At 49.2% G+C, this 22,286-nt stretch overlaps 1 protein-coding gene across 4 annotated transcripts in view; it reads left to right on the forward strand.

The window, feature by feature from the left end:
• Positions 1-1,733: 1,733 nt before the first annotated feature.
• The window catches only part of CYRIA (CYFIP related Rac1 interactor A), a 107,703-nt gene continuing 87,150 nt past the window's right edge, over positions 1,734-22,286 (forward strand). For 2 of the 4 annotated variants that reach the window (XM_045807106.2, XM_045807108.2), the window contains exon 1: positions 1,738-1,815. The gene's annotated coding sequence lies outside the window, so the exon portion shown is untranslated. Of the gene's footprint in view, positions 1,816-22,286 lie in introns of all 4 variants that reach the window. The other 2 variants (XM_045807107.2, XM_087863849.1) reach the window with 2 other exon arrangements.

Below are 22,286 nucleotides of genomic sequence, written 5' to 3' on the forward strand. Positions count from 1 at the left end.
CCCTTCAATGACAGTTTAATTTTGCTATAATCTTTATTATAGTAACCTCTAAACCTGTTATTAGTATTACTAATGAAGTTGAAAGACCATTTCGCCTGATTATTGTGTCTTAGGAAACATTTAATTATTAAATTCCACACTGATAATTAGAATCCCTATTATTTCATAATGGGCTGGGCAATGCTCTACAGGTATCCCTCAATTACTGAAACAGAAGCCATCTTTTAAGTGTGTGGAAGTGAAATCTCATGGATCAAATAGTCTCGTCTCACCAACCTAAGCTGTATTATTATTAGAGACAGACCTGTGTAGAGTAAGGAGTATTCCTGTGGTCTGCAATGATAGTGCTTTATGGGGTCAGTGGTATCTGTGGCTGGTTCATCCTTCTCCTTTCCAGAGCCTGGCCAGGTCCAAGGTGGAGAGAAGAAGCCAGAAGTTTTGGTGTGTGTATGTACGGGGGTGCAGCAAGAAGGCTCTTCTAATAGAGGCCCCCAAAGATAAAATGGATTGTCTTTGCAGGGACTGACAATGGGGGCTGGGCCACACATGAGGGGCCTTGACCCCCAAATGAAGAAGGGGAAAGTGTTCTAAGGACACTGCCAGTTGGGAGACAATTTAGAATGAAAATTCTAACTAGGCGGTGCCCTCCTGGGCCTTACCTGAATTCTTACCAAAATCCAGAGCAGGAGCCATGCTAGGCAACTCACAGAAGCTTTTCAGAGCCGGAAGGAGTCTGGGATGGCATCGCCTTATGCACGGGGACACCGGAACTCAGAAAGGAGATGGCGTTGACCAAAGTCTCCCGAAGCTCTCCACGCTCTGGGACCTGGGCACCTTATGCTCCCAGTCTACACACCCCCTTAAACTGAGCCAGCTCCCCGCACAGGGCTAGGCCCATTGCAGGGGTTTAATAAATGTTTCACGATGCTCCAGCTGACTGACCTGGAAAGGAAGCAGGAGAAGGTGGACCCCGCTCCCCCAGGGAAGAGCTCTGACTCACAACCTGTTTGGCTGTGTGCACCTCTCTGGTTTCCTGAATCTCTCTCTAATGCAGAAAGCCTCCATGGCGGATGTTTTAAAACAATGATCATGACAGTGACACCATAATCCCCTTCACTCCCCTTGCATCATAGAATTTTTTAAAGTGGTTTTGCAGGCTTACTCTTTAGAGTAGTTACATTATCTGGACCGAGCATTTGCAAGACTCTTTTGGCGGTCCCATCAGATCACAGCAGCCCCCAGGGCTGGGAATCTGTTCATAGTATGAACACGGAAGGCCGGGGAGGAAGGCCGGCTTCAGAACCCAAAGTAAGATGGCAGTGTGGACAGAGGTTAGGGTGGTCTGGCTGGAGGCGCGGGCATGAAATTGAGGGTGGGCGTGCGCGTCTAGGGATTGATTGCCGGCCTTTCTCTGGTTTTCTTGGAGGGAATAACAGGTATGAAGGAATTCAGCGTGTAGGAGCAGCAAAGGCTGGTCCCGGCTTCCTCTTGGAAGGCAAAGCCAAGTGGCCAAGGCCGAAAGAAGGGCAGGGGCTCCCGTGTGCGGAGGTGGGCAGCACCAGCTCCCGGGCGCAGGAGGGGTCTTCGCGCGCGCGTGGGGCGAGGCGGGTGCCGGCGGGGGTGGGGAGCCCCGGGGGCCGGGGCGGGGCGGGGCGGCCGCAGCGGGCCGGGCTGGGGGCGGGCCGGGGCGGGGCGGGCCGGGGCGGGGCTCCGGGGCCGTCTCGCAGGCTGCGGCGGCCGCGGGAGAGGCGTCCACAGCGGCGGCGGCTGGGGCAGCGGCGGACGCGCGGCCGAGCAGGGCGGCGGCGACCCCGGGTGAGCGCAGCGCGGACGCGGCGGGGGCACGGCGGGGAGCGCGGGTGGGGGTCGGCAGGGAAGGGGGCTCGGGAGGCGCCGGGGCGAACCCTGCCATCCTTCCCCAGCTCCCGACGCCCCTGCAGCCCTTAGGGGAGGGAGGACGGGAGGGAGAGCGGAGGACCCAGTCCTTCAGCCCTTCTCCTGCGATCGCCTTCCAGATGTCCGTCTGTGCGCCCGTTGCCCTGCTCCCCAGGACTGCCTCCTGATTGTGTTCCAGATCACCCCCGTCACCCCTCAGCCACTCGGTCCCCTGGTCCCCCAGCCCGCAGCCAGGTATCTTCATCTCCAAAGCCATTCTCCCAGTCTTCTGCTGCCCCCTTCCCACCCCCAGAAGCCCAGGCTCCTCACCTCTCTCTACAGCGCCAGAGGCAAGGGTGACGCCCCTCCCCAGTTCCTGCACACCTGGACCCTTGTGCTGCCACCTGCCCCAGATGTTCTTAGCCAGTCAGCGCACTGCTGTGCCTAGGACCCAGGCCTCCTGGCCCTATATCACCTTCCTCCTCCTGAGAATCCCAGTCTGGCAAAAGGGACTTTACAGATCTTGGCTTTGGGAACAATTTGACCCACTTCCCAAAAGGCTGGTGCCAGGCCAGCCACGCTATTTAGTGGAGACACCTGTCTTGCCTGCCAGCTGAAGGACTAAGAAGCCTCTGTCAGAATGGGCCAGTGGGTTCCTGGATCCTTCTCCAAACTCTCCTGATTTGCTGGCCAGTGTCCCCAGGGGCCAGAACCAAGACCTTTGTCATTTAAGACCTCCAGGGGTATTTGCTGACCCCACCCCCAGGCTCCCAGAATTCCCCCAGCCACTGTGTTGGGCGTGTAGAGTCCGGCACTGATGGGCGGCCGTTCTGGGCCTGGTCTACTGGCCCATGTCCTTGTTTCCCCTGCTTGCTCCCCAGGGACTCCAGGACAGAGTAATGGGGCAGGTGTTTTGGGCTTCGGTTGCCCCCACAGCTCTGTGGCCCTCCTGCCTTACTCTTTTGGAAACTTTTCCCATCTTTCACCATCCCCAACCCTCTGGATAGGGCCTGGGCCATCTGCATAGCGTGAGTCCCAGCGCACAGCAAGCTGGGCTGGGACCATGAAGGGCTGGGACCCGTGGTGCATGAGGGCCAGCAGGAGGAGGGTGGCTGCTCGCCAGGTCAGGCTGGACATCTGGGTCTGGGGACGAGGGCTGTAGGGTGGGTCATTGGCTTTCACTGAGCTCCGAATGGGGTCCCGGGCTTGCTTTGCTGTGAAGAGAGAAGGCAGAGTAGGGGCTGTTTTTCCTGCGTGCTTCTGACTGTCTTGTGTTGCTATGGTGACAGTTTTGCCTCTCTTCCTCCTTCTGACTCTTCTGGGAGCTGGTTTTTATTGGTCTGTTGTCCTGTCTTTTATGGCTCTAATTTCTCCTTTCTACTTGCTCTGAAATAAACAGTCATAAACATGGGCACTGGGCCCAGGCTGGGGGCTGGCAGAACTTCACCTCCTTCTGGCCCTGGGCTCCTGCGAGGGGCGAGAGGTGGGGACAGACCTGCCCACACTCCCTCCTGCCTCCAGCTCTGGGAAGCGGGCAGCGCCTCGGTCTCAGGCACACAGCGCCCCGCATCCTGCCTCGATGCTAATAATAGACTCCATGTGTAGTGGAGGAACTCACTGATGTTCATGACAGCGCTGTGTGGTAGGGGCTGTCCCCACTTTGCAGATGACAAAACTAAGCTCAGAGTGAGCTGTTTCCCTCAGGTCACACGGGATTTAGCACCTAGTCAGCGCTCAGGTTCTGTTCAATGAATGGAACCATGATGGAGCCGGCACCGAACTCCCGTCTCCCTGACTTCCCACCCCGGGGGCTTCCTGGTCTTGCTCCTCCCGGGACAGCAGAGCCCCCTAAACCCTGTGTTCTGGGGGTGCCACTCACTGTCACAGTGGCAAGCTGCCAGGGAGCTGCCTGTCAGGTCTTTGATGCACCCTTGACCCCAACTGTTGGAGACCCAAGTTGAGAGGCGAGTGAAGCCACTTGTGACTTCCTGTTTTTTACTCAGCACCAAGAAGCATTCAGTTTGCTTTTGCTCCCAGGGCCTAGATGCAACTGGGTAAGTCAGGGACACTGAGAGCCAAGTTACCCCCCCACCCACCCAACCCAGCCAGTCCTGAGTGAGGAGTTCAGAGTTTGCCAGGGCCATAGGTCACCGACTGTCAGCTGTCAGTGACATTCTCCAGAGAAGCTGCCCCCCTCTTCCCTTTTATTTTCCCTTTCTCACACACTCTCTTCTTCCCTCCCCTCCCCCTGCCTTCTCCCTTCACTTGGCCTATCTATGCTCCAAGCTTGGTAACATGAAAAGACCAGGGAATCAGCAGCCTCATTGTCGAATGTTGGCCCCGGGGAAGTCAGTTCACTCCTATGAGCCTCAGTTTACAGTCTTTAAAATGGGGTTGACAGCCTCTGTTCCAATAGCCATGTTTGCTTGCTCCTGAAGGATGGCAAGGAGTAGCCTGAAGGGGGTGCTTTGAAGGGTTGAAAGCCTGAAGCACTTATAATGTTGGGAAAGCTCAGTGTTGAAGAGACCCCCGAACGACCACCCAGAGGAATCATTAAGCCGTGATATCTCAGGGTTGGGAGGCATTGTCTAAAGTCCTCTTGTCCAGCCTTGATGTTGAATTCACTTCCTCTCATGCACTTGACATTCATTGAACATCTACTCTGTACCAAATACAGTTTTGGGAGCTGGGGATTTAAAACACTGCCCATTATTCCTTTTTTCAAAGAAGGTAGTCAGACTTAGAGATTCTTATGGTACGTCAGAGAGGTGGTGTGATGAGGGGAACGCTGGGGTGATGTGGGGCCCCAGACAACTTGACGAGGTCACCCACTGAGGTTGAGTCAGGCAGCCTGTGCTTGGTGGCTACAATATTTGTCTTACCACTGCCCACCTGGGGAGCCTAAGTCCAGCCCTCACAGCGATGGGGTGATTACTGCAAAGCCCCTCCCTCAGCTGGTAAGCAGGAAGAGCAGGGGCCTATGGCAGGGAGCCAGTCCTGCCTTCTTCGCTGAGTTTCGACTCTTCGACCCATGGTATCCTCTGGTTCCTAGTTCATCCTGGTTAAAATCCTTTCTCAGAGGCTGCAGGAATTACCTGACAGGGCAGCATGGGGACTGGAAAGAAGTGGATTTTGGAGTCAGCTATGAATCCAAACTCTGCTGTTGCTGTGTCCCAGCTGAGGGATCCTGAAGGACTGGCTAACTGCTCCGAGCCTCAGTTTTTGTACCTGTAAAATGGCAATACCGATGCTCGCCTTCTAGGAAGTAAACGATCTTACGTCTTTATGGCGTCTGGCATGGTGCCCACCTCACAGTAGACTTGCCCTTATTTACTTTCATTGATTAGAAAAGGGTTCTCAGTTACTGGGCCTCTGGGTCCTCTTAGAACTGCGGTGGGGAGCTCTTTGGACTAATTCTGGCCTTCAGAGATCTATTTGTTATCTGGGAAGGTTAAAAATTGCCCGTGCTTCGGTTCCTCAACTGCTGGTTAGTCTTCGAGTTATCTCTCACCAGATAAACTATACTCTGCAACACGGTGACTCTGTGCAAATCACCAACACTTCTGTTTTCTCAAAGGGGAACGGATTTGAAATGGCCAAAACACACTCTGAGTTTCAAGAATCTGTTACTATCTGTGAGAATCCTTTCATTTGATATAGCCCCACGTGTTTATTTTTGCTTCGTTGCCTTTGCTTTTGGCATCAAATCCAGAAATTCATTGCCAAGACCCATGTCAGGGAGCTTATTGCCTGTATGTTCTAGGCAATTTATGGTTTCAGGCTTTACTTGCAAGGTTTTAATCCATTTTGAGTTCATTTTCGTGTATGATGTAAGGTAGTGGTCCAGTTTCGTTCTTTCGCATGTGGTGTCCAGTTTTCCCAACTCCATTTATTGAAGAGACTGTCCTTCCTCTGTTATATATTCTTGGCTCCTTTGTCAGAGAGCACTTGAAAATGAATGCTTCATACGCTTTATTCTGCGCATGTTTAACTTCCTTTTTTAAAAGTTACCATATATATGTACATACATTTTTTTCAAGTCATCACCAGAACTCTGTGACGTTAGTATTCTTGTCCCCTTTTTATAGTTAGGGAAACTGGGAAAGGCAAGGTAACTTGCAGAGAGTCCATCAGCTAGTAAGGGACAGGGCCAGAATTTAAAACTGGGTCCTGCTTGCACTTTCTGCCATAGTATACAGTCTTGTCATTTCCTTGGCTGGTGTGTCAGTGACCTAAAATAATTGTGTTTGGAGAAGGAGAGCAGATTTCAACGGGAGTGGAACTGGTCAGTAACTTAGACTCATAGTAAATATTTAGAGACTTTATTAGGGTTTTGCTCTCAGCGTGGCATTGACGAAGCTTTGTGCAGTTGGCTGAGGCCTCATTCCTAGAAGTGATGAATGGAAAATGAGTCCGATATGTCTGAGTTAAGAGACGATGTTTGATGATGCTAGAAGTAACTTCCTTTGCACAAGAATGGATTGCTGGTTTGTCACTGAAATAAATTGAACTGATTTTATAACTGAATGTATGAATGGAAAGCATGACAGGTGCATCCCACGGATATATACGGACCAAAGCAACAAGGTCAGAAAATGTGGGTGGAGGGTTTTTAAATGTGAAAATCTTTTGGATTCAGGGTCTCCTTATAACCCACGTCTAGGAAGATGGAAGTATTGAAAGCGATTGCAGAACCGCTCACTCCTAGCCTTTCTCAGGTAATTAAGAAGCCTAATCTCCCTGGTTTGGAAACCCGTTGTCCCAGTGCATCCAAGTGCTGAAAATGGGTGCCACACTCGCCAGCAACGTGCTTACTGGGTCCAGCTTAGCGCTGCAGACAGATGTGCTTCTATTTGCAATTATCTCAGGGCCTGAGTCTGGTGTCTGCTTATTTAATGACTTCACTTTCTAATAAAAATTCTGTATGGTGTAGATAATTAGATCTTTAAAATGAAACTGGGGAAATGGTATGCCCCCAAAGAATTGGATTGCAGTTTTATGATGGATCAAGCATTAAAATGAGATCATTCATTCATTCATTTAACAAATATGTAATGGGGCCCTGTGCTGCACGAGGTCGGGTCCAGTGATCAGTAGGGCATCACCCCTGCCCGCAGCTGGCTGTCATTCCATGGGAAGCAGAGGTGAAGACACATGCCGAAGTGGAGCTTGGCATTTATCGTACAGAGTGCCCTGTGCCAGAGAAAGAGGGAAATGTATTACTGTGTTATTCGTGGAGCACCTGAATTCCCCGTGACATGCTGCAGGGAGAGGGGGAAAGCACGTGGCTTGGACAGCTGATGACCCGGGCGTGGCTCTCAGCTCTGCTCCTCGCTGCCTGGTCCGTTTCTCTGTTGGTGAAACGGGAAGGTTGGATTTGATGACTTTAAGAGTCCTTCTGCATCCAGCCTGATGATTCTAATATGCCCGGGGGCTCCTTTTCCTGAGTGATAGGGAAAGAAGCAAACCTGGCAGCCTTAGTCAGTGGGGCTGCGGAGGCGGAGCTGGGGATGGGGAGAGCCAAGGGTGTTTTCAGATAATCATCTCAAAGAGCAGAGAAACCTTGCTCTCCTTCCCAGAAAGGGAACTGTGTTCTGATTGAACATCAGCTAAATGAGTGGAAGTCAAGGCCAATGACAACAGCGAGAGACAAAGGGATACAGGAGCTCAGCAGAGGCGGGGAGGAGTGTCACCGGCTTACCCCCACTTTCCAGGGTCTCTGTTGACACAGAGATGGAGGGCTTGGCTTCACAGATGCCTTGGTCACTGCAATCGTTTCAAGTTAATGTCCTTTAAAAAAAATAATTTGGTTTGATGATTCCCAGGCTTTAGAATAAATGAAAATGCACAATCATCTTAGGATCGCAAGGAACAATGACAAGCACACAACTTCCTCAACATTCCATCAAGTCCCGTCTTTCCCATTGACGACCAAACACAGGCCCTTCCAGGAGCAACCATGGGACTGGGTCCCAGGAGCCTAGAGTAGGGTGACACTCGGCTGTGGCTGGGGGACGAGCAAATGCTCATCTGTGTCTCATGGTCCTCTCAGTCCCACATGGGCCGCAGCACCTCCTGAGCCGTGTAAATGATTGTTGGCAGAAATCATGAGCAGTTAGGATCACGTTTAGCCATCCTCTGATGAACTTTTGGAACAGATATCCCCATTCTGTAGGGGGAAACAGAAACACAGAGGTGTTAAGGAACTTGCATAAAGTCACTTCATTAAGGAAGGTCGCGGGCTGGTGCCTGAAGCGACATCTGTGTGCCTGCAAAGCGTGCTCTCTCTCTACCACCCCCACGAGAAATGAGAGCCGGGCATATGGGAGGAGCGTGGAATTAATAAGCATGTGTCTTGGGTAAAATCCTCATCTCAAAGAGCTAGACGTGCTTCCATACCTTGAAACTGAAAAGAAGAACAAGAAGAAGGAGAAGAAGAGGAGAAAATATAGCTGTGTTTTCAGTGCTTCCCTGTGACCGGCATCTCTGCATTGGACTGACGTCCTTGGAGGGTGTCCTTTGCTTAGCCCACTGCATCAGAGAATGCCATCCAGCAGTAATGAGCTGAGCCTCTGGTGTGTGCGGCATATGGCCTTGCTGAGCTGTGGCGCCCACCCAATTGAGCCAGGTTGTGCAGAACTTATTTTTCAGCCCTCTCCCTGAGGCAGCTGGAGAGACCTGGGGTCTCAGCTTACAGAACGACGGACTTGCTTGTCCTCGAAACTGGAACGGCACCTTTGGTCTATGTTCTCTATTGTACAAAACCTGAGGTCAAGAGAAAGAGGCAGCTAGATCGGGAGCCAATATCAGAAGCTTTTCCAAGGTGGGGGCAAGAATTCACCTTCGCCAAAGCTGCAACTGGGCTGTGACTCTTTGAGATATCTAGGGGTATGCATCCAGAAGTTCTGGGAGAATATCCCGGGGCCACGGGGCGAGTGTGCACCTGGAAGCAAACAGACCTGGGTTGAAATCCTGGCTCTTCCCCTCGGCAAATTCTTAGGCTTCCTAAGGTTTGTAACTTATGAACCGAAGTTAATAATATTGGTGTCTCAGGAATATTGTAAGGGACAAATTAATTAGACATATGTCAGTCTCCCTTTTTTGCCTGCTCTTTGAAGAAAATTTGAAAAATATTTGCTACTTTCTTCAGGCTCCTCCTTATTTGTTGTTTGGGGTAGAAAATGACACGGGGCTTTTCCTCGCCCTGACAGACACATTCCTGAATTGCCCCTGACCAGGCCCCCGAATCCACTCCTCCGGGTTGGTATTTCTAGCTGTGAGTCTTTATTTTATACTTGAATGGAAGGTGACTGTATTGTTTGGTGGGGCATAATACAAAGGTTGTACTTACTCTGTAAGTAATCGGTCTCCCTACCTGCAGTCTTTTTCTTACTTTGTGTGTGTGTGTGTTTTCTTGCTGGAGTGTTGAGGTTTCAAATCTGGGGCCTTGAGGGCCTTCAGATAGAATGAATGAGGTCGTAAGCTGTTTTCTGACATCCCTTCTTCGCAAGTCCAAAATCCAAAATCCTCTGTAAAGTTTTGTCTTTCCTAGCTCATTTGGAGGCCAAAGCTGGCCTGATTGAACATGAGACTATTCATAGTTTTTTTTTTTTTTTTTAAATACCATTCTAGGTGAGTAAGTTTTTCATCAGATGGATAAGTGTCCCCGACCCTGCCCAGGGGATACATAACATAGTACATGCACTATATTATTGTTTAAAAATCTGAAAGATTCTGAATTTGGAAGTACATGTGGAGGAGAAATTTCAAAGAAGGGCTTGTGGACCTCTTCTTCCAAAGCCCATAAGAACACACAGCCTCCCTGGGGCTGGGGGGTTGGGGAGGCATGGGTGGGACCCTCGAGCATCCTGCCCTTGGTCCCCAGTGGTATGGTGAGATGGCTCATCCTGTGCTCATCACACACCTTAATGCATGTTTTGTATGTGGCATGTATTCTATACTGTATTCCTACAATGAAGTAAGCTAGAGAAAAGAAAATGTTGAGAAAGTCATAAGGAAGAGAAAATGTATTTACAGTACTGTACTGCATTTGTCCAAAAAAAAAAACCCCAAAAAACTACGTATAAGTGGGCCTGCACCATTCAAACCTGTGTTATTCAAGGATCCACTGTAATAGGAAAAAAAATTAAATGACCGTCCTTGGCATGGACCCAAAACAACAATAGCAACAACAACAACAAAACGTTTTAAAGCATAGGTTCCAAAGTTTCACTGGGACAATATAATTTTTAAAAAATTCCATAGAACTAAAAATAAGCTGGGAATTTTGGGTCTAGTGTGGCTTATAGTCCAATTTCATCACTGGCCTTTGGAGGAAGGTAGAAGGGAATTTTTCAACCTCACTCATCATTTTAGGCGTGTGAGGAGGAACCAGGGCCTGAACAGGGAGCAAGGGGAAGTGAAAGAGGCCGGCAGAGCGTGAGAAGGTCTTGCTTCTTATCTTGGGTCTGCTCTTGACTTGTCAAGTCAGCTTGGGCACATTGCTTCCCTTCTCCCGGCCCTAGGAACTCAGTTTCTAAATCAATTAAGTCTTTCTTTCTCCCTCTCTGAGAGGCTGGGAATGGAGGTGGGGGCCCCCAAGAGAGTGAGAAGCACTAAGCTGCTTGCTGGCCATGTTCTGGTAGCTTCCATCTGGCCTCCACACGGACTGACGAGGGAGGCGAAGAGACTTCCTCTGCACTCTGCAGCGGTTTCCTCTGGCTGTTCCTTCTCATAACACTGATCCTCTGATTCCTGGGGCTGGTTTGTGTGGGATCCCCTGTAGTGCTGGCACCTGCCCGGAGGCCCAGCGAGGGCTCCGTGATACTCCGGCAAGCGCTGCAGGTGACTGGGCCCCTGCTGGACGTGCCATCCCTGCGGTTGCTCTCCTGACTAGGATTGTCGTTGAGGCCGTGGTTCAGCATTACTGAGGCGACGTCAGAAAGGAGTGTGCAAGTTCCCTGTGGTAGAGCGTGGGACCAAGGAAGGTCTGCCCAAGGAAATGGGATAGCCTGCAACTTTGTGGGCCAAGCATTGATGATAGAACATGTAGGGAAAGGGCTTTGGGGACCAACCTCATTCTCTCACTCTCTCCCTCCTTTATTTCTTTGCCTTTTAAGTTTACATTTAATGCATTCTGGCTTTTGCCAGGTTCGACATTTCCCATGTCCTCCCGGATCTAACAACGTTGAACAAGTCAGTAGCTCCACCTTTCCCTGAGCGCCCACCTTGATTGCCTCACCTGGCAGTAACTCAGTTTAGGAACCAGGGGCCTGACTGAGGACAGGGGGTTCCGCAATGGAGACGGGACCTTGAATTTTAGGATCCTGAGGCCCTTCTGTTTGCAGAGACTGGGAGCCACTGGGGAGCGGGAGAGATGGTTGATGCCAGGGCACACACTGAGATGGGGGTACTTCTGGGAATGGCTGGTGCTTGTAAGTGAGAGAGGCCTGGACTCCTGTATGTGTGTGTGTGCGCGCGTGGGTGCGTGTGCGAGCGTATGCATGCATACACGTGTTAGGGAGTCCTTTCAAATTCTGGGAGGTGCTGCCAAGGCCTGAGCCCCCACCAGGTGCTCTCTGAACAAGGCTCCACTTCACCCTGAGCCCTGGTTTTCGTGTGGCCCACTGGGGAACTGACCACTGAGGTTCTCCCCCAGGGCTAAGGGACCTTTTGTGTTTCAAGGACCAGTGACCCCTGAGATCGGCAATTCTGAGCTCCACTAGCAGGAAGCAACTAAATGATGTTTCTTAGGGAGAAATATCTAATCCTTTTGCTTTGGAAACACAGAACCCTGTCAAATCTTATTCTAGACATACTTGAAAACACTCAAATCCTTTGAGCTTATTACTTTAAAAATAAAAATAAATGAAAGAAAAACCTAACGTAAGTTTTAAAAAATAAAGGACTTGGAAAATATCCAGTTTTATTTAATAGCCAATTGGAGGACATAGGAAAAAATGATGAAAGAGAAAGGAAACAGAAGGAAGAAAGAGAAACCCAGAAGGGAAACTGTGGCAGCTGCCTCTGCCCCAGGAAACGTGGGTATTCGGGTCCTCCTGTACAAGCTAAGCGGAGTCGGGAACCTGGAGGGGAGGGGGCAGAAGGAACAGAAGTAGGGAGCTAGGGATCCTGGCTCAGTTTGCTTCCTAAGCTTCCAAGGAGCAGGAAGACCTAGCGGGATATGGAGGGAGCAGCAGAGGGGAGTCCTTGGGGAACTGAGGTCTGCCACGGACTCATTAACCTTCTGTCATCATCCTCTGTCTCATCCTCCGTCTCTGGATCCCAGTCCCTGTGTAATGAGTGGGTTTCACTAGATGAAATGTAAAGCAATGCCCGGGGTCGGTGAGGGAAGCCTGGCCCCAGACTCCGGGACCAAGGCTCTCTGGGAGAGAGAGAGGGTTGCCCGGCTCTGGCCTGCAGCGGTGGCCTCCTTCCCCATGGGGTCCACACGGGGGCTTTCCTTCCTCGTGCCTGGGGGCAAGCGTGTACGCGTGTGCCTGCATGAATGAAATGCGATATGCCTATCTCCTATTTTATCCTCCTTTTAAGCCACTGCGTCAAGACGCCATCCCCCCTCCTCCCTTTTTTATACTGTCTGCTCGGTAACCTGCTAGTGAGGTTGTGGGTTGTATAAATTTATCTGTTCAACCTCAACTTCAGGAAATACTTTGAGTAGCTCGTATAAACAAAAATAGCGACAGTGTTTTTGATATTTCATGGTATATGCACATGATTTATTTTTATGACCCAGGACCAACAGGGCCCCTCGTTTCTCAAAGCACACTCGAATGTTCAGTTACAGTAGCAGCAGTGAGCTGTGGTCTGCAGCATGTATTGAGCGCCTGCTAATTCATTTTGCTGCTGTTTGTGCACCTTTCTCACCCCAAGGCAACCTTGCAAGGTAGATCTGTGGATTTCTCTTTTGAAGATAAAGCCAAGGAAGTCAAGAGAATTTTACACACTGGCTTTGAGACATAGGATTGAAAATGGGGGCCCAGGATTTTGACTCAGTTCTGCCTGACTCTCAAAATCCTACACTTTCCCATACCACATAGTTCACTGCTTCCAGGCCACAATTTTATTTTTTTAGGAAAATACGATCTCTCCCTCCCCCCCCTTTTTCTTTTCCTTAAGCCTCAGAAAATACAATCTGAGTTGGAGTTTGTTGCCTTTTTCCAGACCGGAGTCCCATGGCTCTCCCTAATGTAATGTAAACTTCATGCAGTCACCGTATTTCCATAGAGCACGTACTTCCGTGCGCTTCCAAAGTGGCCGACACTGTTCTAGAAGCTTTTATGTGTCATTTAGTAGGAGAAGACGTGGACTTTATTTTACAGAGGGCAAAACTCAGCCTCAGAAGCAATTATTTACAGAAAGGCAAATAGCATATGAAAAGTGGTGGTTTGCTTTGTGAATTAACAATTTAGACTACAGTTCTATAGCGTGCTTGGGATTTTGCTTTTGGCCTGGGACCGAAGCATCCCTTGTTAAACCACAAGATCAAGTTCAGCAGACCCACCCAGCTCACACCCTCGTTGTGCCTGGCTTCCTCAGTCTCTGTCTGCTGCGGTTGGAACTTGACTTGGTGGTGGTGGAGAGAGGCATGGTTCCTCTTGTCTTTTCCCATCTTGCATTAGCCTGTACCATCAGCTCATTTTAGTTAGTCTGAACTCCTGTTTTAGTTTCATTGCTCGTCGGAGACTTGCCAATATTATGCATTAGCTTCATATTACAGAGGAGAAAGCAGTAATATGAGTGACCCAAGATCACACGTGGGCTAGGCATTCTCTTTCTGAAATGATTTTTAAAAATTTTTTATTTAAATTCAATTAACCGACCTACAGTACATCATTAGTTTCAGATGTAGTGTTCCGTAATTTATCAGTTGCATATAATACCCAGTGCTCATCACATCACATGCCCTCCTTCATACCCATCCCCCAGTTACTCCATCCCCCCGCCCACCTCCTCTCCAGCAACCCTCAGTTTGTTTCCCATAGTCAAGAGTCTCTCATGGTTTCTCTCCCTCTCTAGTTTCTTCCCATTCAGTTTTCCCTCCCTCACCCTATGATCCTCTGTGCTGTATCTTACACTTTGAATGTGCTTGTAATTTACTCATTCATCATCCATCCATCCATCCATCCATCCATCCGCTTATTCAACAGATATTTATGGAGCACTCACGGTGAGTTGGACATTTCTCCCCTGTATCAATTTCTGGAGATTGAGCAGTGAAGCAAACAGGCAAAACTCCTTGCCCCCATGAAACTTTATTTCATTGGGGAAAGATGGGCCATAAGCATGTAAACAAGTAAAATGTATATTATGTTAGACGTCCTAGGTTCCATGAAGAAGGATGACGCAGAGATGGCGTACAGAGCGAGGGGTGTGTGGGGGGAAGAGTTGCTGCTTGGAGTTGGGTGGTCAGAGAAGTCCTTGTAAAAGGTGAGGGTGAGGGAAGGTCTGCAGGCAGTGAGAGAATGCACCCTGTAGCTTGCTAGGGAAGGCATGCTCCAGGAAGAGAGTCAGCAGAACAGGTGTTCCCAGCCCGCTGAAGGACCAAGCAGGAGACCAGGGCTTGTAACCGAGGGGCCAGGCGGGCAGCGGCAGGCAGAGATGTCAGGCGACAGCCTAGGGCTGGCCTGTGATTTCAGGGCTCTCCTGCTATTCCCGCTGACAGAGAGCTTTCACTGTATTTTGCGGTCACCTTTTCCACTGCTCCGTCCGCGTAATGGTCTGTGCACCCTGGAGGGAAGGCCTCTTATATCCTTGGTTTTCACATCCCCAGCCCCCAGCTCAGGCCTTGGGGAGAGGAAGAGTGCAGCTTTTATAACTCTACTCCTTTTTTCTTCTTCTTTTTTTAAGGCCAAGTGTTCTCATTAAAGACTATTTGTGAGTCTTTTGATAGAAAATGGTTATTTTGAAGGAATGCCACTTCTAAACTCCAATTAGCCAGTTCCTTTTTGGACAGCCATCAAACGGATGGACGCGCTAGGGAGAGAACAAGGTGCCAGGAAAAACTGGAAGCGAAAGTTGCAGAGAGGAGGGTGTTCACTGGAGTCCGGAGGAAGAGGGCCTCACCAGAAATCCCCAAGGATTTAGCAGGACGGCCCAGTTCCCTGCTGGGGACTGGTGTTTACAGAAAGTGACCAAAGGCTGGAACAAGGAGGCTCTCCAGAAACCCTCAAAGCGTGTCAGGAGACCAGCCAGGACTTTCCACTCACTGCTTCTCAGGGGATAGCTGGGAGGGGGGGCCCCCAGGGACCTGGAAGGCCTTGTCTCTGGAGACCTTTCTGGAAAGAAAAGAGCATTTTCCTTGTTAGGGAGTTTCCCCTGCCAGAGGCTTGGGCTGCTTCTGAGGTGGGGCAGGAACGTGTGAAATGCGGATGGGCTAAGAGAAGAGGGCCGGGCAGAATAATGTGGCCTCCGGTGACATGCCAGCATTGGAGAAGGCCCATGGCTGTCAGCTCCCACCTTCCTATCTGCTCCCAGTCGGAATCCTACATCCTCAGGACAAAGGGGACTTATGGCAACTTGGCCCAACTCATAGCCCTTGGCACAAGTAGCTCAGTAGGGTCGAAGCCAGGGGGTCTGAGGGAGTGGGATCTGAAACCGGACATCCTGATGTCTGTGGGAAGCCATTAAGGAATCTCAACAAGGCAGTGATGAAATTGGACTTTCAACCAGAGGGACTTGTGCGTCACAGCGTGTATGACATACTGACAACCCTGCAGAGTGTTCGTCGATGACAGTTGGCGAGGACAGTAACTCCTTTATAGCTGGCATGTCAGGTGGTGGGTTTGTTTAAAAGTAATAAAGAAGGAACAAGAAAAGTTTGCCTTGTAATTATTCAACAGTACATATTTGTTGAGAAGGGACCGTGTGCAGGCACTGCGCTAGCTGCTTTTGTAGCTAGATCCCCATGCCTTCAGGGAGTCTCCATTCTACGGAGACTTCTAGAAGAACTGTACTTCAGGGCACTTGCGATAAGGTCACTGGAATGCTCTGGTTTCAGAGGCATGTGGCAAATCTTTAAAAGTGGGGAATACACGCTCACAGTACCTACATTTGAAGACTAGAGAGCGAGGTCTGTACCGGCCAATGACCTTTTTAAAGCAAGTCACAGCCTTGCCAGGCCCTCCTCTCCCCCCTGTCGGTGGAGTCAATCTTTCCTTGCAGCCCTCCCTCTCGGGGATCTGATGCACGTAACAAACTTGGAAAACAAGTTGAAAGCTCTCTACAGATTACAAGGCGTTACTCACCTAAGGTTAGTTTGCAACTCAGTCCTTAGAAACTTTGCTTTTCCTGGTAGGTCTCCGACTGGCCGTATGGGCTTTCTTCCAGCTTTCAGAATGGCTTTTCCTGACTTTATGTTAGTGTCTGGTTTCTGCAATTCGGTGTAAAACTTTAAAAACATCTGTGTGTATGTGTGTACCTGAGTGCTATGGGGCTGATGGTGTTTTAGGTGGATATTACATTAAAGAAAGAAAAAGGTCAGGATGGTCGCTCAGGATCTGAAAAGCCTGGGGTGCTGTATGAAAATAGCATCTGTGGGTAGAGGGCGGGGAGGAAGGTGTCAGAAGGCAGCCTCGCTTGGGTCAGGGTAGGAAACCAATAGTGTGAATGAAAAGCAGCATCGCGGGGTGCCAGCTCTCTCAGACCCCCAAATATAGCTTTTGAAAACTGAGCTTTCTGGTGAAAAGATCGCTGTTGCCGAAAGCCTTCCATATATGTCAGTGAGCTGGGACGGAGAGCGTAAAGCCTGCCTGAAATGTGTCTAAATCAATAACGAAGGTGACTCACCCACTCCTGCTGGAAGGAGCTTTTTTTTGAAAAGTGAAAATAAGAGGGAAAGAAGAGAATAAAGCAGAGACTGAGAACAATCAGTTTGGATTAAAAACAATAGGAATAAGAAAATGGAATTAGTCACTCCAAACAGATCCTGTGAGCCTCTGTGCTGAATTACTACCCTCCCTGGCAGGGTTTAAGGTCAGGGTTTCCTTATGGTCTTATTTCCTGATAAAATGACACACTGTTCCCAGTGCTGGCTTCAGGCCTGTGCTGGGCATCCTGGAGACCCGTGACATGGAGCTGCTGCAGGCTGCTCTGGAAACTCAGGAAGCCTTGCTATGGCCGGAGGACAGCCATTGTCCCTGAGAAGTTTCAGCAAGACCAAGTGGAGCCCCTCAGCCATGGGGCAGGAGAGCTGAGGCTAGCCCCCTGACCCCCTGCCCGCTCAGTTCAATGCAGATGGAAGCTCAGTCCTTTGGTTCTGCATTTCTGTTACTGTAGATCTCTTGTTCTTTGGCTGTATCATCCATGATCTTGGGAAATGGCCCGGAGACCAGGGACACCTGGGTGGTTTGCTAGTGTTTTAATCAGTCTGCAGTTTGCAAAAGAAATTTTTACACTGAAGATGTGTCAGTCCTGTTTTTTTGTTTGTTCGTTTGTTTGTTTTTTTAAGATTTTATTCATTTATTGGACAGAGAGAGACACAGCAAGAGAGGGAACACCAGCAGGGGGAGTGGGAGAGGGAGAAGCAGGCTTCCCGCAGAACAGGAAGCCCGATGTGGGGCTCGATCCCAGGACCCTGGGATCATGACCCGAGCTGAAGGCAGATGATTAACAACTGAGCCACCCAGGCAACCCTGTCAGTCCTGTTTTTAATCACACTGGGCTATGATAACACCTATGATTTTGTTTCTAGTGTCTTCCTCTCTTTGCTGTTTGATTTGGGGCCATCACTTAACGACTCATGGGTCTTGGGGACTTCTTCCATAAAATGGACATAATTCCTTTTTGCTGTCCTCAACATACTACCTGTGAATATGAAATGATTTTATATGTGATAATGTGATGTATTCGTCAGCTTTGCTGTAGTAAGAAATAGTTGCCAAGTTTCAGTGGTCGTAGCAACAAGAATCTCTCTTGTGTCACATGTCGGGGGCTGCAGATTGGCTTCTATGCCATTGCTCCACATTTCTTATTCTGGCACCTGGGCTGAAGGGACAGGTGCTTCTAGGAGTGTGTCCTGCTCATGACAGAAGGAAGAGAGTGAGCAAGGTGGCAGAAGCATGAGATGCTTCTGGAAGCTTCTGCTTTATTCTACTTACATTCCGTTTGCTAAACAGGACAAATGGACAAGTCCTCTATCATTTGTGTTGCCTTCCCATGGGAAGGGAGGTCAGACATGCCAGTCACGTGGTAGCCAGACAGGCAGTAGAATCTTTTTACAGTTGAGAAGACAATGTGGCCGAACCCATGCCTTATAAACCTATGAAACAAGATGGGCAGGTTAGGTTCTTAGTAAAATCATATCGAGCTGCTATTTTATGTTGATATTTTAGTTAACTGAAATATGCTGGCCTAGCCAACATTTGATTACACTAAAGATAGGTGCTCCAGGATGGAGGAAATTTTATGTCATTTACCCCCATTATGCTGGGGGGAAAACCTAGCACCGAGCCTGGAAAATAGGAAGTAACAGTACATACTAGGTATTCTGAATATCCGCATGAGGTCACAGCTGCTCTAATTCTCTGAGAACTCAAAAGCCAAATATAATTAAGGTTTCCACAGTCTATTTAAGATGAGAAAATTTGGCAAAGCCCGGGTTTTAACTGCACAGTGGATGAACAGGTTTATCAGTGTATTTCTTAAATTCAAACATAATCACATCTCCGAAGCCTTTTTTGCTTTTATGTTGGAACTCATACATCAAAGAACTCTCGTGCAAACAGAACTCAGGGTCCCCAGCAGTGCTGATGACCTCTGTCCTCGTCAGGGGCAATAATAACAGTGCTATCCGCCATGGTTGCGTCTTGCTCTGGGGCTTTCCAGAGCCTGTATTATTCTTTCTATCTTTTGTTGTTCCTACCTGTCTCGTTGGTAGTCTCTTGCATTTAGAGAAAAGAAAACCAAGATGCCAAGATGTGAGGGCAGGGCCAAAGGCTGTGCAGTGGGCATGGGCCCCTACTCGGCTCCCCAGCTGTGTGGTCTTGGGATCGTTACTCAGCCTCTCTGTGTCTCATTGTTCCCCTCTGCAAAGTATGGATCATAATAGCATCTTCCTCCTAGGGTGTTGCGAGGAGCTAATGGGGTGATGCGTGTGAAGGGTTTGGAGCCCTGCTTCGCAGTAGCAAGTGCTCAGGACACCCATGATTCATTTTAATGAGTAGCTCTGTCCAGCCTCAGCACCGAAGGGAGAACCAAAGCAGAAATGAGGTCTTCGATTGTGGCTGGGATGTGGGACCCCGTGGACGGAGGGAGGGACTGAGATGGGTGGTAAGGAAGGGAGGGCCCTGCAGCAGACGTGGCCATGCTGCTATCTGGAACAATCTCATGACAGGGTGCAGAGACCGGAAAACTCCTCAGGTGCAGGGCCTTCATCACGGCTGTCCCTGAGCCCGGGCAGGCAGGGCGGCCTGCGAGGCTTCCTGTTCAGGCCCGACTTCTAGTCAGTTCCGGCTGTGGGCCTCCCATTCCTGTGATGGTGACTCGGGCAAGAGCTTTCCAAAGCAATGCTCGGTTGAGACGCAAGGGATGTCCACAGGGGTGTTGTTGGTCTTTGTCTCGGGCCTCTCCTGATGGCCTGAGTCGAGCAGGGCCCAACTGTCCGTCAAAGGGGAGGGGCTTCTGCATGTGACGTGCGCTCCAGAAGCATGCTCAGGGCTGGATTCAGGTGAGAGGGTCCCGTATGAAAGGCAGGCAGACGTCCCTCCACCCGGATGCCCCACACAGTGCGAGGCACCTTGCATGCGTATAAGATCCTCTGGGGGTCCTTGCAAGCCCTCACCGGCTCTTTCCTTCTAAGACCTTGAGTAGGCAATGTTCCGAGAGGCCAGTGAGTACTGTACTATGAACTTGAAAAACATAACACGTCATTCTGCTTTATTGTCTATAATTGAGATTTACCCTTCCTCTAACAGCATTGAATTTCAGTAATTTCAAAATCCATCTCAAGATCTAACCCTTCTGTCACCAGGATTAACAGGTATTCTTAGCAAAAGGAAACAGCTCATTTAGAATACTGTGTTTTTGTAAAAATGGCAAATATAGGCCTTATTTACTTATTTACATTTTTATCATTTTCCTCTTCTGCTAGCATTAGGGGGGGTAAGATGTTCTGCTCTGAAATGTGTCATTCAAGGGTGCATGGACACTGCTTTCCAGATTGAGTCCCACCTCCCTTATCTCCCTTACTCTGCACAGTAGCTCTGGAAATGACACCTTATCATTTATGCCCATTTTATCAAAGAGGGAACTAAAGCTCGGGCTCCTGTGAGCACTTGGCTCAGGTTATGATAGCTGATCAATGGAGGGGCCACGACTTGCACCCGGAAGCAGATGTGACCCAGAGTTTGTGGTCTTGGCCCCGCATGGGGTACTTTTTGAGGGTACTTTGACCCTTGCTGCTTGGGCCAAAGTGAGTTAGGATCTGTGTTTATGAAAACCTTTCTACTTTGGCTCAAAGTGTGAATGTGGGAGTGGTTTTAGTGGTTAGGAGAAACAGTTGCCTGCACAGAGGGCCCCCTCTGCAACCATGCAGGGGTGTGCGTGGGAGGGGAGCTCAGGATAATCCAGCCTGGGCTCCCTGGTAGGTGAGTTCATCCCAGCCATGCCTTGTCATCAGCTTCTACCCAAGACTGGTTTCTCTTCGGCTCACGTGCATTGGCAACAGGACTGTGATGACTGAGCCCGGTCCATTCATGACTTTATTCCCTAAGTCTGTCGACAAATATTTATTGAGCACTTGTTAACGAAACGAAGCTCCAAGTTTTATCTTTCATGCACACACACACACACTCTCTCTCTCTCTCTCTCTCTCACTCACACACATACACACACTATGCTAGGCGGTGGGGAACACTATGGGAAGAAATGGAGCTGGTAGTGGGGGGAGAGAGTGAAGGAGATTCGTGTCTACACGGGTGGTTCAGAGGAGGCGGTCTGATGAGCCTGAAAGAAGTGGGGGGTGAGCCTCGTCAGTGTCTGCAGAGAGAGGTGGACTGTACGAGGCAGAAGGAGAAGAAAGTGAGAGTGTGTTTCCGCTAATTCCAAGACAGATGAAGAGGACCGGCGGGATGTGTGGGGGAGTAAATGAGGCCAGAGTGACGAGGGGAGAGCTGGAAGTCGGGCAGGACCTGAAGGGCCTTGCAGAATGGGTCTCTAACAGGGCGACCTGAAACTAATGTTTACCGAGCACCCATTGTCCGCTAAGCTCTGAGCTGGGTCTCCTGATTAAAAACATTATTTTAGCTCCAGAATAGCTGGAACAGGGGAGAAAGCTGAGGGCTTGTCTGTAATCAGGTAGCTCAGAAATGACAAAACCAGCATTTAGACAAGATCTTCTGAATTTCAGAACACATCCCAGACCTGCTTGAAATTTAGACTTTTGTTCATTAAAACCCTTGAACGAGGTGGGGGTTCAAAGCTCCCACCCTGTGAGTAGTCAGAAATCCCTGTATCCCTTTGGACTCCCCCCAAACTTAACTATAAATAGCTTACTGTTGACCTTACTGATAACATAAACAGTCCACACACATTTTGTATCCTACGCATTATATACTGTATTCTTACAATAAAGTGAGCGAGAGAAAAGAAAAGATTATTGAGAAAATCATAAGGAAGAGGAAATACACATATAGTACTGTTCTGTAAAAAATCCACGTATAAGTAGATTTGCACAGTTCAAACCCATGTTGTTCAAGGGTCAGCTGTATTTAGGGTTTGAATATAGTTGTTCATTTCTCTGCTTCGTATCAACTATGATGATGTGGGAAAGATCAGTTTCTACTGTCTGATTTGCCTTAACACAGCTCATGTCCATAACACATCTTTTCAGAAGGGGGATTATGTCAGATGTGGTTTCGTAGCTTGAGCAAATTAACACATCCCGTTACCTGGTGTGGGTTAGTGTGTTTCCAGAGAAACAGAACCAATAGGAGATACACATGCATATCCAAGAAGTCCAGACTCTGTAGTTGGCAAGGTGGAGACCCAGCAGAGCTGCTGGTGTGGTTCTGTCCAAATCCAAAGGCCTGAGAACCAGGAGAGCCGATGGCTCTTCTGGAACGAAGGCAGGAGACCAATGGGCTAGCTCAGAGACAGACAGAGAGCGCCAGTTCTCCCTTACTCTGCCCTCTGTTCTAGTCAGGCCTTTAAGGGGTTGGCTGAGGCCCATCCACACTTGGCGGGACATCTGCTTCACTCAACCTACTGCTTCAAATACACTATATGTTAATTAATTGAATTTAAATAAAAGAAGAAAATTTTTAAAAATTGTGTTTCTCATGCAGAGACATCCTCAAAGATAGACTCAGAATAATGTTTAACCAGGTATTTGGGCATGCCGGGTCCCAGCCAGGTGACAGGGGTACTCACCCTCACAGAGACCATTTTTATAAGTA

Source organism: Ursus americanus, chromosome 7, assembly GCF_024610735.1.
Source record: "Ursus americanus isolate L20-20 chromosome 7, mUrsAme1.1.p, whole genome shotgun sequence".
In the NCBI taxonomy this organism is placed as follows: Eukaryota; Metazoa; Chordata; class Mammalia; order Carnivora; family Ursidae; genus Ursus; species Ursus americanus.